Source organism: Sminthopsis crassicaudata, chromosome 2 (assembly GCF_048593235.1).
Source record: "Sminthopsis crassicaudata isolate SCR6 chromosome 2, ASM4859323v1, whole genome shotgun sequence".
Taxonomy (NCBI): domain Eukaryota; kingdom Metazoa; phylum Chordata; class Mammalia; order Dasyuromorphia; family Dasyuridae; genus Sminthopsis; species Sminthopsis crassicaudata.
Genome location: NC_133618.1, coordinates 182,215,326 through 182,231,672, shown reverse-complemented (window position 1 = coordinate 182,231,672; position 16,347 = coordinate 182,215,326). Strand labels below are relative to the sequence as shown.

At 34.0% G+C, this 16,347-nt stretch overlaps 1 protein-coding gene across 1 annotated transcript in view; it reads right to left on the bottom strand.

Annotated features, from left to right (window-relative positions):
* Positions 1-16,347, bottom strand: part of CSMD1 (CUB and Sushi multiple domains 1) — a 2,669,009-nt gene that overhangs the window by 2,334,706 nt on the left and 317,956 nt on the right.

The following is a 16,347-nucleotide window of genomic DNA, read 5'->3' as shown; positions in this document are numbered from 1 at the left end:
AACATGAAAAAGAGCCATACAGTATAGAAAGGCATGGATGCATTGCAATATTCATTGTTGGAGGAATACCCATATTGCAAATCTCACTTAAGTATTTAAAGAAAATGAAAATAAAAATAAACTATATTTATATAGTACTTTAAAGTTTATAAAGCATTTTCTCAAAAGAAAGTATAACAAAAGGAATTAAGTCTATAGGATATCTTGAAGCATTTAATTTATATTTTAGAATGAAATATTAAATTTACACTATAGTGCCTTTATATAAGTACCCCCTTTTATATAAGTCTAGGGGAACATAAGACATAAAGTTAAGCATTTATATTAATGCCCAAATCAAAATTCCTAAGCAACATAGCTTAAATGACACATTTTCTATATATTTCAATGCATTAATATTTTAGTACCTAATACAATTTCATTTAAAAATTCAATGAATATATGCCAGTCCTATGGGTCTAGTATGTTATACACTAAAATTCCCATGGTTGCCTAGCAACAGACAGGCAGTATGTCAGAACAGAGATAGAAAGAACATACGGAAGAGTATAGCATCTTGTCATGAATATTTTACCTGCTAGTTATCTTTATTGTTCTCCTAGATGCTCAGATTAAGTTTTCCTTAATAACAATACAGTTATTTCAATTAGATTGCTACACTCTAAATCATAGACCAAATGGTGTTCAGCACAGAAACCAGGCTTTTAATTTCCATGGTGCCTTTCCTACTAGGCCCTTTTATATCACCTCAGTGAGTAACAAAGTACAGTAAAAGTAGAACTGGAGATGCCCCACTTGCTCCCACAGAATGAACAGCCAATTGCAAGGCCATTATCATCCCTATAATTACAGGACTGATTTTCATCCCTATAATTAACTTTGTGTAGAGTGGGGGGGGGGGGAACACAAGAAGTCCAAAAGGATTTGTAAAAATAAACTCTAATAATGAGAGCTTAACTTTGGAAAAAGGTATTCCTTCATCCAAGTGGTGATTTTTTTTTTCTTTAAGACCAAAAGCATGACAAATGAGAATTTATACAAATTATAGTCTGCCTTTTTTACTCCTGAAGTTAAAACATACACAACAGCAATAAAATTTATTGAATGAATATAGAGAAGTAAAAGAAGCTTGGAGTTTCTGGTCCATTTCTGACCCCTTCCCCCAACCTACCCCAACATTTTATACATCAAATAAACAAAAAAAGATGTGACTTGTCCAGGATCACAGTTAGTAGGAGAGTGGAGAATGAAGAAACTTGTGATGAAACATTATTTTTATGACTCAAACAGATATTTAAAACTATAATACACTAAAAGTCAAACCATTATTATTTTTTTTTTTTTGGTAGCAGTAACTTTCCAAAATGAATAAAAGAGCAAGTCAAAAGATAAAATTATTGAACATACTGTTTGTTTTTTTTTAATACATAATAGGCTATATTATGCATAGGAAAAAAAAATCCTTTAATTTTACCTTTCAGGAAAGCTCAGGCACTGTTTATTTTCTAAATAAGACTAAAAAGATTAGCATTCAAAATATTTTGTTGTTGCTACAGTTTGATTATTTTAAATTCTGTTTCCCTTTCACAAATATAGCCTAAACAGAAATACTATTTTCCCATTGGTCAATTCTAAAATAATTATGTCATATCTATTTTAATCATTTTAGGTATGATTGATGTGTTCTTTTTATATGACTTTTGAAAAGCCATAGAGATTTGGAGCTATAGCATCATAAATGTGATCATAATATTCAACAAGGGAAAATAGATTCTTCAGGCTAGAAGCCAAAGAACTTTTTTTATTTGTTTTCTTTACTAACAAAAATCTAGGATTTGGTACTAACGTTATGGTTTCTGAAAATATGTTCTGTAATAAAGAAAAATAAATATTTATAAGCCAGTATATAATTCTCAAATATTTTTCATCTGTAAAATGTTAGAGTTAGACTAAATTTCTAAACTCTTTCCCCAACCCTATTTGCTCTATTTAGTGAAGCTTTTGCCAAAGTTTCTTAAGTGATCTTTGTTTATAAGGTGGAGAAATAGGGGCTAGGTCAGTAGTGTCAAATTCAAATAGAAATGAGACCAACAATCTATATACAAGGATTCCCACTAACATAAATTTATATTGTAATGTTATATATTTTTTATTTTAATTCTATGTATTTTGTTAATTATTTACCAATTGCATTTTAATCTGATTCAGAATGCACTCAGAATTATTATGGGATGCATTAAATTTGACATTTCTGAGCTAGATGATAATACTAGAAGGTTATTTAACCAGTAGGTATATTTATAACCGCTTGACAGAATTTAAAAAAAAAAAATTGAAGATTGATATCCTTATTGAATTATACCAGAAATATTCTTCACTTCGTGCTGTTCAGTGTTTTGTCACTTCTATGGATAGAGACAACATTCACAATTGCAAAATTTACAGATTAAATACAATCACATGGATCATAGATGGAAAAAAACAAAAAGGTCAACTAATCCAAACCTCTCATTTTACCTATGAGGAAAGTGATGCCTCCAGATTTTAAGGGTGAGGTCACACAGATAGTAACTAGGAAAATTAGAGTTCAAAATCAGGCATTTAGACACAAATCCATTATCTTTTTTATTTCCACTTTTACATGCTAACAGATGATGGGTGAAGTTCAACATAGTAAATTTGGCAGCTACTGCATTTTCAATCCTAAACAATATGGATGTTAAACTGAACAAATTTGTTGCAATTTGCAGGTGGGAATAAAGGTAAGACAGCTAATTCTATTTGCTGGATGTCTGTCAAGATACCAAAAGGTATAGGAAGATGTAACAATGTATTTAATAAGAAAACAGTAAATAGAAATAGATGGAAAGTCCTTTATTTGAGTTCAAAAAATCAAATTTTCAAGCATAAGAGAAAAATGGTGATAAGGTTAGACAACTCTGAAAAATATCTTGGGGTTTAGAAAATTTCAGTCTCAATATGAGTCAAAATGTGATATGAAAACCAATTGTTAATTGGTATTAAATTATAATGAAAAAAGTATATTATCCATAACAAAGAACACATTCTTCTGATTTGATCAGATCTGGAGTACTATGCTGAACTCTGCACATCACATTTTAGAAAGAACATTTTTGAGTTATATGTCTAGAATAGGATAATATGGGGACTTGAAAGTGGTAAGTTTTCCAAAACTGTAGATATGCCTTTACATATAATATATTTGCTACTGACAATAGTGTTAAATTAATCCCACTCAAGTATGGATTGTTTCTTAAGTTCAGACTGTTTTTGTTGTTGTTTCTTTGTTTATTTTCCTTGGTTTTGCTTTTATGCTTAGCACCTCACTTTGCACATGCTGATTAATGCAGGATGAATTTAGTTAAATTAAACTTTGAAGTTCCTTCTGCTGCTCATATTCTATGATTCTGAGTTCAAAAATTCCAACATAGTCTTCCCAAAATAAGTACAGTGATTTTATTATCTTTTCTAACAGAAAAAGTCAAGCTAATTCTTTAGACTGTTTCTCAGTAGGAAAAAATTATTCCTTAATAGGTACATAATGAAAAATAACATTTTGAGTTACTAACAATTTTAGTAAATTTAAGAATTGTTCACTTAAACATAAAGAACCCATCCATTAAATGGTATGAGATAAGTACCTTTTCAAAAAGTATTATGACTTTCTTTTTTTCAGATTATATGTTAAATTATGTGATCATAGAAATGTTCTGGATTCTTTTGTGTCCAGGCATTTAACAAGTTGCTATAAATACATAGCATTTGATAAATTCAGGAAGGCTAATCCCTCTTAGCAACACTTGCCTCCCATCACATAAGAGCTAAAAGAGATGTTTATCCCCAAAGTAAAACCTTCTGGGGGAAAAAAGAAATCACAATTCCCTTCTTTTATAACTTAATCCCTTTACTTTATGTAAGCCCACAAGTTAAAAAACCAGAAACACATTTTAAAACTTCTGGAAGTAGTTGCAATAAGTTTTATCCAGTTTTAGTTACATGTGTGATAAAATTAAAGGACATATTGAATTAAACTGTGAGGCTAATTCATAGTACCACAGGAAATGTGGATTTACAATTTAAAGAAATGGATTAAATTAGAGAAATTCTAGGAAATATCATCAGGTATTTTTTTTTGTTGTTGTTTTGTTTTGTTTTGTTTTGTTTTTTGTTTTGTTTTTTTCCTGGTATAGCCTCTTAAAGGATGCTTCTTCCTCCATGTCCTTCTTCCTCTCCCCACATCCCAAGTATCTTTATCATGTAACAAAGGATTCTGGATGTCTGGGAGGAATATACTCAGGTTTTCAAATATATAGTCATTTTTGTGAATATCAAATCAGATTGAGCAAGGTAAAGATTGCTGTTCTTTCTTTTTTTTTTAATCATTAAATCACAGAAAATCTAAGGAACCTTAAATACCTTCCAGAATGTAATACAACTCCCTTTTGATAAATGAGAGAAATGGCACAGGATCAGTTAAGGACATAGGTGGTGGCTGTGGTGGAACTATAACCCATCTCTTTTGATTTCCTATCTGTGCTTTTTCACCTGTCTCATGCCCAAATGTGTCTCAGTCAAATAACATTAAGTTCCAAGTTGCTTACATTGGAAACATAGAATTACCACTTTTTACTTCAATTGAATTTATTGCTTACATAGATAATTCTTTGTGAATCCCATAAAGCAAAAGTAATCTCATGACAAACTAGGAAATTTAGATATTCTAGTGATTAGTTAGGATTAATTAACTTCTATAGATACAAACTTCTGACTTTTGCTATTTCTTATAATATCTGATAGGAACAGATATTGATTAAAAGCTAGTTATTTCGGGGGCAGCTAGGTGGTGCAGTGGATAGAGCACCAGCCTTGAATTCAGGAGGACCAGAGTTCAAATCTAGTCTCAGACACTTAACACTTCCTAGCTGTGTGACCCTGGGCAAGTCACTTAACCCTAGCCTCAGGGGAAAAAAAAAAAAAAAAAAAAAAAAAAAGCTAGTCATTTCTATATATTGTTCCACTGCTGAATGTATATAATTCTCATAGATATGAATCAAATTAAATTGTTCACGGTGAGAAAAAGTAATTTCCCTTATACTACCAGACATTCTTTAAAATGGTCATATTCTCTAGTTGTTATTATTGTAATGCTGACATAATTGCTGACATTAAAAACTTGATACCAAATGTAATGTTAGCAGAGTGAATAGCAGAAGCCACTAGTTGGAGTGCAGAATAATTGAAAAAGAAAAAAAAAATCTTCTTGAGTAGAATGAAATCCAACTAGACACAAGTTTTTTTGCCCCTTTTCCCTCTCCCTTAAATCTCATCCTCCAACATTTAACCCTGAATATCAATCATTGGGCTAGCTTATTGATAGGCAGAAAAGTTGAGCTAGTTTGATTCTGTTCACACAGAGCAAAGAATTTCTGATTGGACATGCACTTGATTGCATTCAACTACCATTCAAACCTTTAAAACATTGAAAACATTCTGAAAGAAAATATTTTCTCACTCATGATAGAAAAATATATATGTGCTTTTAAAAAAAAGGGATTTTTTTTTTCTTTTAGTTTGATCAGATTTACGAGTCACTTATCAGTTTCCCATGAAGGCTCTCAGAAAAAAAATAAATAAATAAAAGCAAAATATAAATTAATCTTTGTCTGACTGTCATCTAAGAAGCTTCAAATCAAGTTCCTCAGTGCTCACCATGATCCTACAAATTACAAATTTCTTGAGGCATAGCGAAGATAACGAAATGAAGCCATAAAACTGATCCTAGCTTTCCTAGTTTCCCTTGAACACCACATGAAACCAAGCTTCTAAACAAAATCTGGAATAACAGAACCTACACATTTCTTAATTTTCAATTTTTTTTTTTTCGAATGTCAGTGCTGGGAGAAAAACCACATATCAAATTAACTCATTTTTACTCTGTTAGGACTGAAACAATGGACAGCTAATGAGCTAGGGAAAGAGACAATGTTAAATTTGTGAGTATGGCATCATGCTGAATAAGTTGGCATTATTTGCAGTAAAATTAGCTTATTAGTAAAAGTTGGTAATAAATTGTATATGTTAATTTTATGCACTGTGTTAATGGGACAGGAAATCATAGGTTGTTATTTGATCATTTCAGTCATGTCTGTCTCTTTATGATCCCGTTTGGAGTTTTCTTGGCAAAAATATTGGAGTGGTTTGCCATTTCCTTCTCCCAGATTGTTTTAAAAATGAGGAAACTCACACAAACAAGGATAAGTAATTTTCCCAGGATCACACAACTAATAATTGTCTGAAATCAGATTTAAACTCAGAAAGAAAAGTCTTCCTGACTCCAGACCCAGAATTCTATTCACTATACTACCTACCTGCCCAAACATATGAACAGATACAAAGGAGCACAGGAAATAAATAAAAAAACAAACAAACAAACAAACAAACAAACAAACAAACAAACAAATAAATAAATAAATAAATAGATAAATAAATAAATAAATAAGCAAACAAATAAATAAATAAATAAATGAATGAATAAACAAATAAATAAATAAACTGCTACTAATAGGATAACACCTATAATGGCCCTAAGTGGAGAAAGAGTATGCCTAAATCAAACTTTCTACTCAATGAAAATATACTAGATTGCCATATATGGTGAAACTTCAAATGCTATTGCTCACTTATAAACATTCATTATGAGATACCCTCTTTCTCATGGGAGAGACTCAGAGGTTATATATGGTGCTATAAAAATACCAGATATCAGACATGCAGAAATTAATTTTATGGTATGAAACCATATGATTTCAATGAAATTGAGGCAAAGCTTCCTATAAAATTTTAATTTCTCTGTTAGTCAGGACACACAAAAGAAGATACCTTCTAGGTAGGACTTGCACATATTCAGGAAGAAAAGGTATCTCATACATATAAAACAGTGAGCTAAAAGCCATGGCTAATGTAAAAATAAGAAAAAATGAAATAAAATAAATGGTATTAAGTGATTGGTAACCATTGAGAGGACTTTTCATTCATTTATTTATTTTGGTAAAAAGAAAATGAAAAAGGATTTAATGTATAGTGGAAAGTGGATATAATTAAGAAGAACTGGGCAAAGTATGATATGTAATTATAGTGAATATTATTGTTACATAAATCATGAAAAGGATGCTTTCAGGAAAAAAATCTAAGGTTTATATTCACTGATACAGAGTGAAATGAGCAGAAGTAAAATAATAATTTATAAAACAAAAATATACTACAAACCAATCTGAAAGAAAAGAACTCTACTAACTTCAACAATTTCAGAGAACCAATGAAGTATCAAGACATTCACTGATTGACAAGAAAGTTGAGATACTCATTAAGCAGAATGAAACAAATTTTGGACTAGAAAAATGAAGAAACTTATTTTGCTTGGTTACATGAATCTGTTAAAAGATTTTCCTTTTTCTTTTTTCATTTGTAGGATGGGAGAATTAGAAGGCAAAAAACAAACACTTTTTAATTGAAAATCAAAAGGGCAAAGTTGAAAAAATAAAGAAGCTAGAATGAATTGACCTTGGTTTAAAGATCTCTTTTTCCAGCCCAATTACACATGACTAAGTCTTCCAAACTTCCAGCCAGAATAGCCTTTTCTCAATTCCTTACATGACACTCCATTTCACAACTCTATCCATTTGCATGGAGTGTATCCTTGTCCTAGAAAGCACCTTCTCACCTCAGGCTCATGGAATCTTTTTTTTTCTTTGAGTAATTACCTTTCTATATGAAGCTTTTCATGATAGTATCCTTCTTCTCAAACTATTTTTTACTGAACCTTAAAAAAATTAATTAATTCATATATGCCCTTATTGTTTCCCACATTGTAATGCAAGCTCTTTCCAACAAGGAACTTTTTTCTCCTTTGCATTTGTTTCTATAATGCACAACATATTGCCTGGCATATGTCTTCAGTAAATATTTATTGATTGACTGTTAAAGTCCAATATCCTATTTTTTTATAATCTTATTTTTTTATAATTTGGACTTGGAAACCTAGGTTCAAATTACAGTTGTGACACTCATTAGCTAATTCTAAAAAAAAAAAAAAAAAAAAGAAAAAAAAAAAAAAGAAATATAGCATCACTGAGCTCCAGTTCTTTCATGTTATAAAGCAAGGTGAATGATTTCTATACTTTCTACTTCACCGAATTATAGTAAAAATTCTTTTTATATCATACAATGCAATAGAACTTTGAACTACTAGAATTATTTAGAAATAGAGAATGATACTGAAAAGGCACTTAAATCAATACAAATGATTCTAAAAACTAAGTGGAGCAGAGAATTGTTTTCATCTAAAACAATCCAAAAGCATACATTTAACAAATCTGTTTCATTTTAATAAATTTATTATTTATACTTCAGAAATGCGGCATATATTTTTTCTATATATCATGTGATGTAAGGCTGACTTGGTAATGGTGTTTTCATTAAAATCTACTAACAATTTATCAGAATTAATGTCAGAGGTTTTTTATAAATTGTTAGAGTTCCTACATATAGGACTATTCTAAAGAACTATTTCTTTGAAGGAAACATAATCTATATTAAAATTACATGCATGTACATTTTCTGTATGTATGTATGTAAATTTTTGCATGTTTAGAAATATTTTGTAATAGAGAACCTTCCTTGGTATGAGGAAAACTACTTGTATTGAAAACCCAAAGTAGTGTTTTCACTTAAATGAGCTCACTTTCTAATCCTTGACAAATCACTCAATCTCTTATCACCAGAGACAATTCTCTGAGATTAAAAGTAGGATTGTTAGATGTGAATTAATAAGAGATTTCCCTTACCAGGGAGCCCCCTATTTTGGCAAAATCCCATCTAAATACAATCATTCACATGTGCATAGAGGTATTCATATATATATGAATATGCATGTGCATTTTTGTATAAATATGTGCATTTGCATGGGAAGGGTAGCTTCTCTACACCCTTCTTCTATTAAATTTAATAGCCATTCCTTAGAAGCACTTGGAAGCTTGAAGAAAGCTTATTTCCAGTCACATTTGACTTAAAAGTTTCAGTGGGACTCAATTAAGAAACCTCAAAATGTCTAATATTGGAGAAGAACAAATGACTTGGGGAATCATTTCCTACCTGAGCTCTCCAGGAAGAGATATGTATTTCAAGAGAAAAGAAAGAAGAATAGTTTTTTTTTTACCCTAATACCATGATGATCCCAGAGCTTCTCACACTGAACTAGATATGTTTGTAAAGAGAAGAACAAAAGCATTACCCCTTCTTTTCTCCCTAATTTTCTCTCCTTTTCCCTCTCCCTCTCCCTCTCCCTTTCCCTCTCTCAGAATGAAAGGGATATATCACAAGAACTCTGAGAATACAAAGCAAAAGAGTTTGTATCTGCAGTAGTAGTTGATGGGAAACACTTGCATCAACATCCATAGCCTCTTAAAAGAAAAGATTATTTCACTTTTCCCATTTCACTGGTAGGCTTTACTAGGCAAGATATACAGAGAGAATAAGGGAGATATGAATTTTTAAAGAGACTAACAAATGATATTTTAATCTGTTTTATTTCCTAACAAGATTTGAATATGTGTCTCACTTTTTAGCCAATTGCACTAGCAAGTACAGTGAATCTTGTTTAAGTCATGCTGTTGACGTGATTCGAATGCTTTTTTATGGTTAGTATTGCTTTCTGTCCAGGAACAAAAACTACTCTATATCTGCTTTATTTTGTACAATGACAATGTATTTCCTACTGTCCCTTTTTTGAGAAGCCCCAAACTTCAATTGAAATATAACATTATCTGGGGAAACAGATTAATTTGGAAAATCAATAAAAGTGAAAATGGGAAATCTAATAGCTCTAAATAGTTATCATACTCTAAGCAATGAACATGGCCTACAACTGTATGATTGAATTCAGGAAAAATGAGCAATACAATACATGCATATCTTGAATCCCAGTTGAGCCATATTGATATAAACTGTCCCATGGTTCTTGGTGGGGGAAATGATTGGAAAGGCCCAGAATCAAACCTTTGGCCTTTGGGAGGGGCCCCCCACCCTCCTGTTCATAGGGGAAACTCCCAGATAAGTAATCTCATTTAATTCAACAGAGATCTTGTCTTGAGGCATAATCATTATCCTCTATTGAGTTGAAAATTAGTTCCTCAAATTGCTCTCTGACTCAGGGAAACAAAAAATCCAACATAATCAAAAACTGTGTGCCCAAACCTTTCTAAATAATCCGAACAGGATTTTGCTCCCTAAGAAAGCTGTTTTCTTAGTGTAATAAACCCATTTTTTGCCACAAACTTCACCATTAGGGTTTGTGAATTCTTTTGCAAAGAATTTGCGACATTGACCAGGGGATCTCTTAACCTTCATTTCTCACACCTCAACATTTGGTGGCCATTATAGGTATCCCCGAAATTCTGGCCAAGGCAAGCCTTCTCTATCTATTCTATAGCTGGAATACCCAAATACCTGGGAAGATTTGGGCTGTCAGGAGCGCCACACTCTAACAGATTTCTCTGGCTAGGGACAACCAGACTCAGAATTCCTTCATTTTAACAGAAACACCCCTTAATTAGGGAACTTCTGTCACCTCTCCCTCTCTAGGGATGCTTGGGAGGACAGGCTATAGAAAAATCTAAGACTTGTGGCAAATGGGCCAATACTACTGGGCTTATATCCCAAAGAAATACTAAAGAGCGGAAAGAGACATATATGTGCCAAAATGTTTGTGGCAGCTCTTTTTGTTGTAGCTAGAAACTGGAAGATGAATGGATGTCCATCGGTTGGAGAATGGTTGGGTAAATTGTGGTATATGAAAGTTATGGAATATTATTGCTCAGTAAGAAATGACCAGCAGGAGGAATACAGAGAGGGTTGGAGAGACTTAAATCAACTGATGCTGAGTGAAATGAGCAGAACCAGAAGATCACTGTATACTTCAACAACGATACTGTATGAGGATGTATTCTGATGGAAGTGGAAATCTTCAACATAAAGAAGATCCAGCTCACTTCCAGTTGATCAATGATGGACAGAGGTAGATACACCCAGAGAAGAAACACTGGGAGGGGAATGTAAATTGTTAGCACTAATATCTGTCTGCCCAGGTTGCATGTACCTTCGGATTCTAATGTTTGTTGTGCAACAAGAAAATGATATTCACACACATGTATTGTACTTAGACTATATTGTAACACATGTAAAATGTATGGTATTGCCTGTCGTCGGGGGGAGGGAATTAGGGAGGGGGGGTAATTTGGAAAAATGAATACAAGGGATAATATTATAAAATATATATATATATATAATAAAAAAAATTAAAAAAAAAAAAAAAAAAAAAAAAAAAAAAAAAAAAAGAAAACAGAGACAATTTTAGCTTAAAAAAATCTCAAAACTTAAAAGTTTAAATTAAAACAGCACTGCAGGATGGTGCTTAAATTTGCTGGAGGGAAATAGAAATTAGGTACTATCCTTTTCAGTAACTCCCTCCTTTCTACTTCTCTAGAGACACAGGCTCCCTCTGAATCCCATTCAAAAGCACCTCCTTACCAAAGACAGGATCTTATGTCTGACAATATTTTTTTAACTCTATCCCACTCACCTCCTGAGATCCTGAGACTTCCCTACCCCCATTCCTCAATCCCTCTGATGCAAGGAATGAGACCCCTTGTTCTTCTCCTCAGGATATTGATTCTAACATCTGCACCCTGAGAGAAGCAGCAGACTCTCAGGGAAAAATATTCAGAGCAGAGGTGCCTCTTTCAATGTATAATCTCTCTCAAACTGAGGAAAAACTTGGCCATTATTCTGAGGACCCCACTAAATTTATTGAGGGGTCTAAGACCAATTCCCTCCAATTTGATCTTTCCTGGGGAGATGTTAATATTAAACAATCTGCCCCAAATATACAGAAGTTACAGAAGCCAGCTTGGGTCTTCAAACTTCTCTGATTCAGCTGTTAGAAACAGCTGTTGGAATCTTTAATAATAGCAGCAGAAGAAAAAACAGCAGAGTTAAAGTAAGAAATGGAGAACAGTCCCATATTTTGGCTACTGACAGTTCCTGAAAACCTAGGGGTTCATGCTTCGTGTCATGGTTAGAGCCATTGGGCCTAAAACTGTCCACTGAGGAAACTCCCCAGTCCTTGCCCTGAGTGCAACAAGGAGGGACACTGGAGGAGAGACTGCCTACAGGGGACAAGCTGCTCTCCCATTGCCCTCCCCTCTGGCAGGAGTTCAGGGCTTGATCAAGCTCCGCCTCACTCCACCATGACAGCCCAACACCCAAATATGGCCAGTAAGACCATTGAATTTCTTTTTGATACAGGTGCTTTTCTCTCTGTTTTGCTCTGGCACTATGCTCTCATTCACCCCTCCCCCATAGGATGGGGATTGACAGGAAACTTAAGAATTGTTTTGAGACTTTCCCTCTGCCTTACCAGTTTGGTGACTTGTATTTAAACACTCAGTTCTTATTACTCTCTCCTATTCTGCTCCCTTAATTAGGATGTGTTTTATGGTGAAATTGGGGACCCATTTTTCTCTTCTCAGACCTCCATTTGTTCTTTTTATACTATTCTCAAAGCCCTCTCATATTCCCTCTGAAATCTGGGAGAAAATAGATTCCTTTGTCTGGGACCAAGAAATTCTTGGGCAATCCACTCTGGCATTAGTCAGGATTGAGAAAAGGCTGGGGCAGGCCCTGGGAGTCTTAACTTGGACTTAATCCCAGCTCAGGTAGTTATTTCTATAAGGAAATAGACTCAGTTTCCCTAGAATGTCTCTCTTGCTTTAGATCAGTGGCTGCTACAGACCTTTTAACTAAAGAAGCTTCAAAACTTACCCTAGGGCAGCAGAGCATTTTAGAAGCCAAAGGGCATCTGTGGCTTACTAGTTGGAGACTTATCCTCAATAGCATCCTAGAAGCTAAGTCACTGCTCCTTGGGACTTCTGCCCAGAAAGCTGAACTCATTGCCCTAACCAGAGCTTTGGAACTGAGAAAGAGAATGAGAGTGAACATCTATACTGACTCCAAATATACATATACTAATTGGGTAGAAGCTTTTCCCTGCAGAACTGAGAAGGCTCAACAGGTATCAAGGTACTTGCTAAAAGAGATGATATCTTACCTAAGCCTGCCTAGTTCCTTGCAGAACAACAATAGTCCAGCTTTTACTTCTCAGGTATTTCAGAATATTCCTGTGACACTGGAGAAAGAAGGGTGAAATTGTTTGTGTCCTTTCTTTCACTCTCACTCTTCTTCTTAACTTTTTCTCAATCCAAGGATGAAAGCTTTGCTCTTAATATTTTCTCTCCGACTTTCCTTTCTTGATATCATTCTATGGCCCCTGCTATAGGTAACTTCTTAGCCTTTCAACTAGGGAGTTCCATGGGCATTGGGGGCATTCAGAATTGTTGGGTGGGCTATCAGCATCCTTAAGTCAGCCCACAGATAAGACCTGATGTATTATTTGCAAAAGCCCCATTCCCAAATGGCACCATCTCCATCCTGGATGCCACCCCACTTTTAACCTACTTGTGAGATTTGTATCCTCCAGTCTCCAAGCTACAAACTTCTAATTACTCATTCAGTCTAAAGATCATGGGATAACTGACTTGGACACTCCACATCTCCTAGATGTTGCTGTCACCTTCAGATTGTACTTCCCCTCCTGGCCTGAACCCCCATTGAACCCATAGGGTCAACTCTATGACCCCTGTCAGCTTGAAGCAGCTACAGAAGATGAGGCCTTCCTCCCTTTGTCCCAAATGAATTTGGAGTGACTGCTTGAGGGGGGAATGAAGTAAACTGTCCCCCTGATCTTTGGGCGGAGAACGGTTGGAAACGCCCTGAATCAATCTTTGTGAGGGGCCTCATCCTCTTGTTTATATGAGGAAACTACCATATAAGTAATCCCCTCATTCAATTCAATTGGAGATCTTAGTCTGGGGCATAATCACTACCCTCAATTGGATTGAAAATTAGTCCATCAAATTGCACTCTGGTTAGGGACAACAAAAAAATCCAATATAATCAAATGCTATGTGCCCAAACCTTGCAAATTTGCCCTCTAAGAAAGCTGTTTTCTTAGTGTAATAAACTCACTTTTGGACACAAACTTTGCCATTCAGGTTTATGAATTCTTTCTCAAAGAATCTGAGATATCACCCAGGGGATCTCTCACACCTCAACAATATCTCTCCATCATACATAAATCAATTTAGATCTATGTGATAGTAAAGTAGATCGACAGAAATATTGGGTGCAACTCTCAACTTATTCAAGCCAATATTTAGGGAAAGGTGCAACTAGTTTGTTTGAACCATTAGAATATAAACGCACTATAGTCACAGACCCAAAAAAAGGATGAGTCTATCTACTTCAATAAAGTATTTTTATCAGGTCTGTAATACACCTTTGTGTAATACACATACAATAGCACCCTTTCCTGAATCCTGTACAACACACATATTCAATAAACATTTTATTTGCTTACAAACTTTACATTTAAAATGCAAAATTTTACATATACAGTAGCCCAATTGACACTCCCTCCAGTCTTATGACTACATAGTAAAAATATTATTAATCTATTTTACAAAAAAGAAATATAGATTCAGATTAATTGACTTCCCCAAGTCTACACAGTTTATGAATAGAATAGCCAAGCCTAGGATAAAGCTATCCTAAATCCAAACCCAGAATTCTTTCTTATTGTCTATATTTTTTTGAACAAAGAATTAAGGATACTATTCTGAAATTGTTTTTTAGAAGGAAAAGGGGGAGTGAGAATTCTGAATTTGTGATATTGTACAGCATAGTTGAGAGAGTTCTAGCCTCAAAATCGGTAGATATCCATTTAAACCTTTCTGCAACTGTTTACTAGCTGTGAGACTATAGGCAAGTTACTTAGTCTCCCAGAGTTTAATTTTGTCCAACTGTAAAATGAGTATTTAATTACTGGCACTATCTATCTCATAGAAGTATTGTAAAGAAAGCACTATACAGATAGGCATCCAAAGAATAATTCAATGAGCATTTATTAACCATTTAGGTAACTTGCCTGGGGTCCAGAGTCAATATGCAGAGAATGCAAAACTTAAATGCAAGTTTTCTTGACTCTTAGATAAGATCTTCATTCACTGTACCTTTCATTTTTTTTTTTAATAAAAATAAAAAAGTTATTGTTATTTAATATAGACAAGTTATAAAGCTTTTGATGTGTTGGATATAGGGGAATGTTATTGAGTTGTCTCCCCTAAGATTGCACACTACTTTTGAACTTCAGAGAGAGGTTAGGTTCACTGTCTTCTGCCAACTGTAGGATTTAACTTTGGGCATGATGAATCCCAGCCTATGCTTTCTGTCCCTTCCAGGATAGGTCAGTGGTACCAAGGAACTGTTCAAAAGCATGTTTGCTTTTTTGTTTTAAATATTTAAGCTTCTGGGAATTCTGACAGCAGCATACTGAGATTAACAAAGGTATCTTTCATGTATAATGTGATTTAGAAACAGCATTATAATTCCAATTCTGTTTGGACTTTCATCATGTAATTTTCAGGAATAAGTATTAAACTATTAATTCTCTCATGAATAAGCTACTCCTTGAAAATGATAATTATGGGAGCAGCTATAATGCAGTGGATAGAGCACCAGCCTAGAAGTTAAGAGGACCTGAGTTGAAATATTGTCTCAGAACCTTAACACTTTCTAGCTGTGTGACCCTGGGAAGTCACTTAACCTCAATTGCCTCAGCAAAAAAAAAAAAAAAAAAAGAAAAGAAAAAAAGAAAATGATAATGATTCTGTAAACTCCCTCAAGCAAGCTTCATTTAAGTGTGCTATATCTTAGATAATAATAATAAAAACAGGGTAACACAAAATATTACCTTTCTTATTATAATTACTGCTAGGACTACCAGCATTATTATTTTCCCCCCTCCACCCCCAGTCAATCTGAATGAAGAGCCATTTGATTAAAGATGTATCTTATCTGTTCTAAGCAGTAACATTTGTTCAGCCAGGGTGAGGTAAACTCATTAAGCTGCCAGGAAATTCTTTGTCAAAGTAGTAATAAAGTGTTTGTGACAGCAAACCCATGCAAAAAATAATCAAACTCAGCTGCTAATGTACCCTTCAGGTTGTCTAGTTCAGGCTTTCTAGGACCTGTGATTTCAGGGCATTCGGGGTCTCTGAAACAGGTAAGGACACTAGAGAGATAACAATGGAATGAGTGTCACTTGGTAATCTTGGCCTTTTTTCTTAAATTAGACCAATGAATTTCCCAATACAG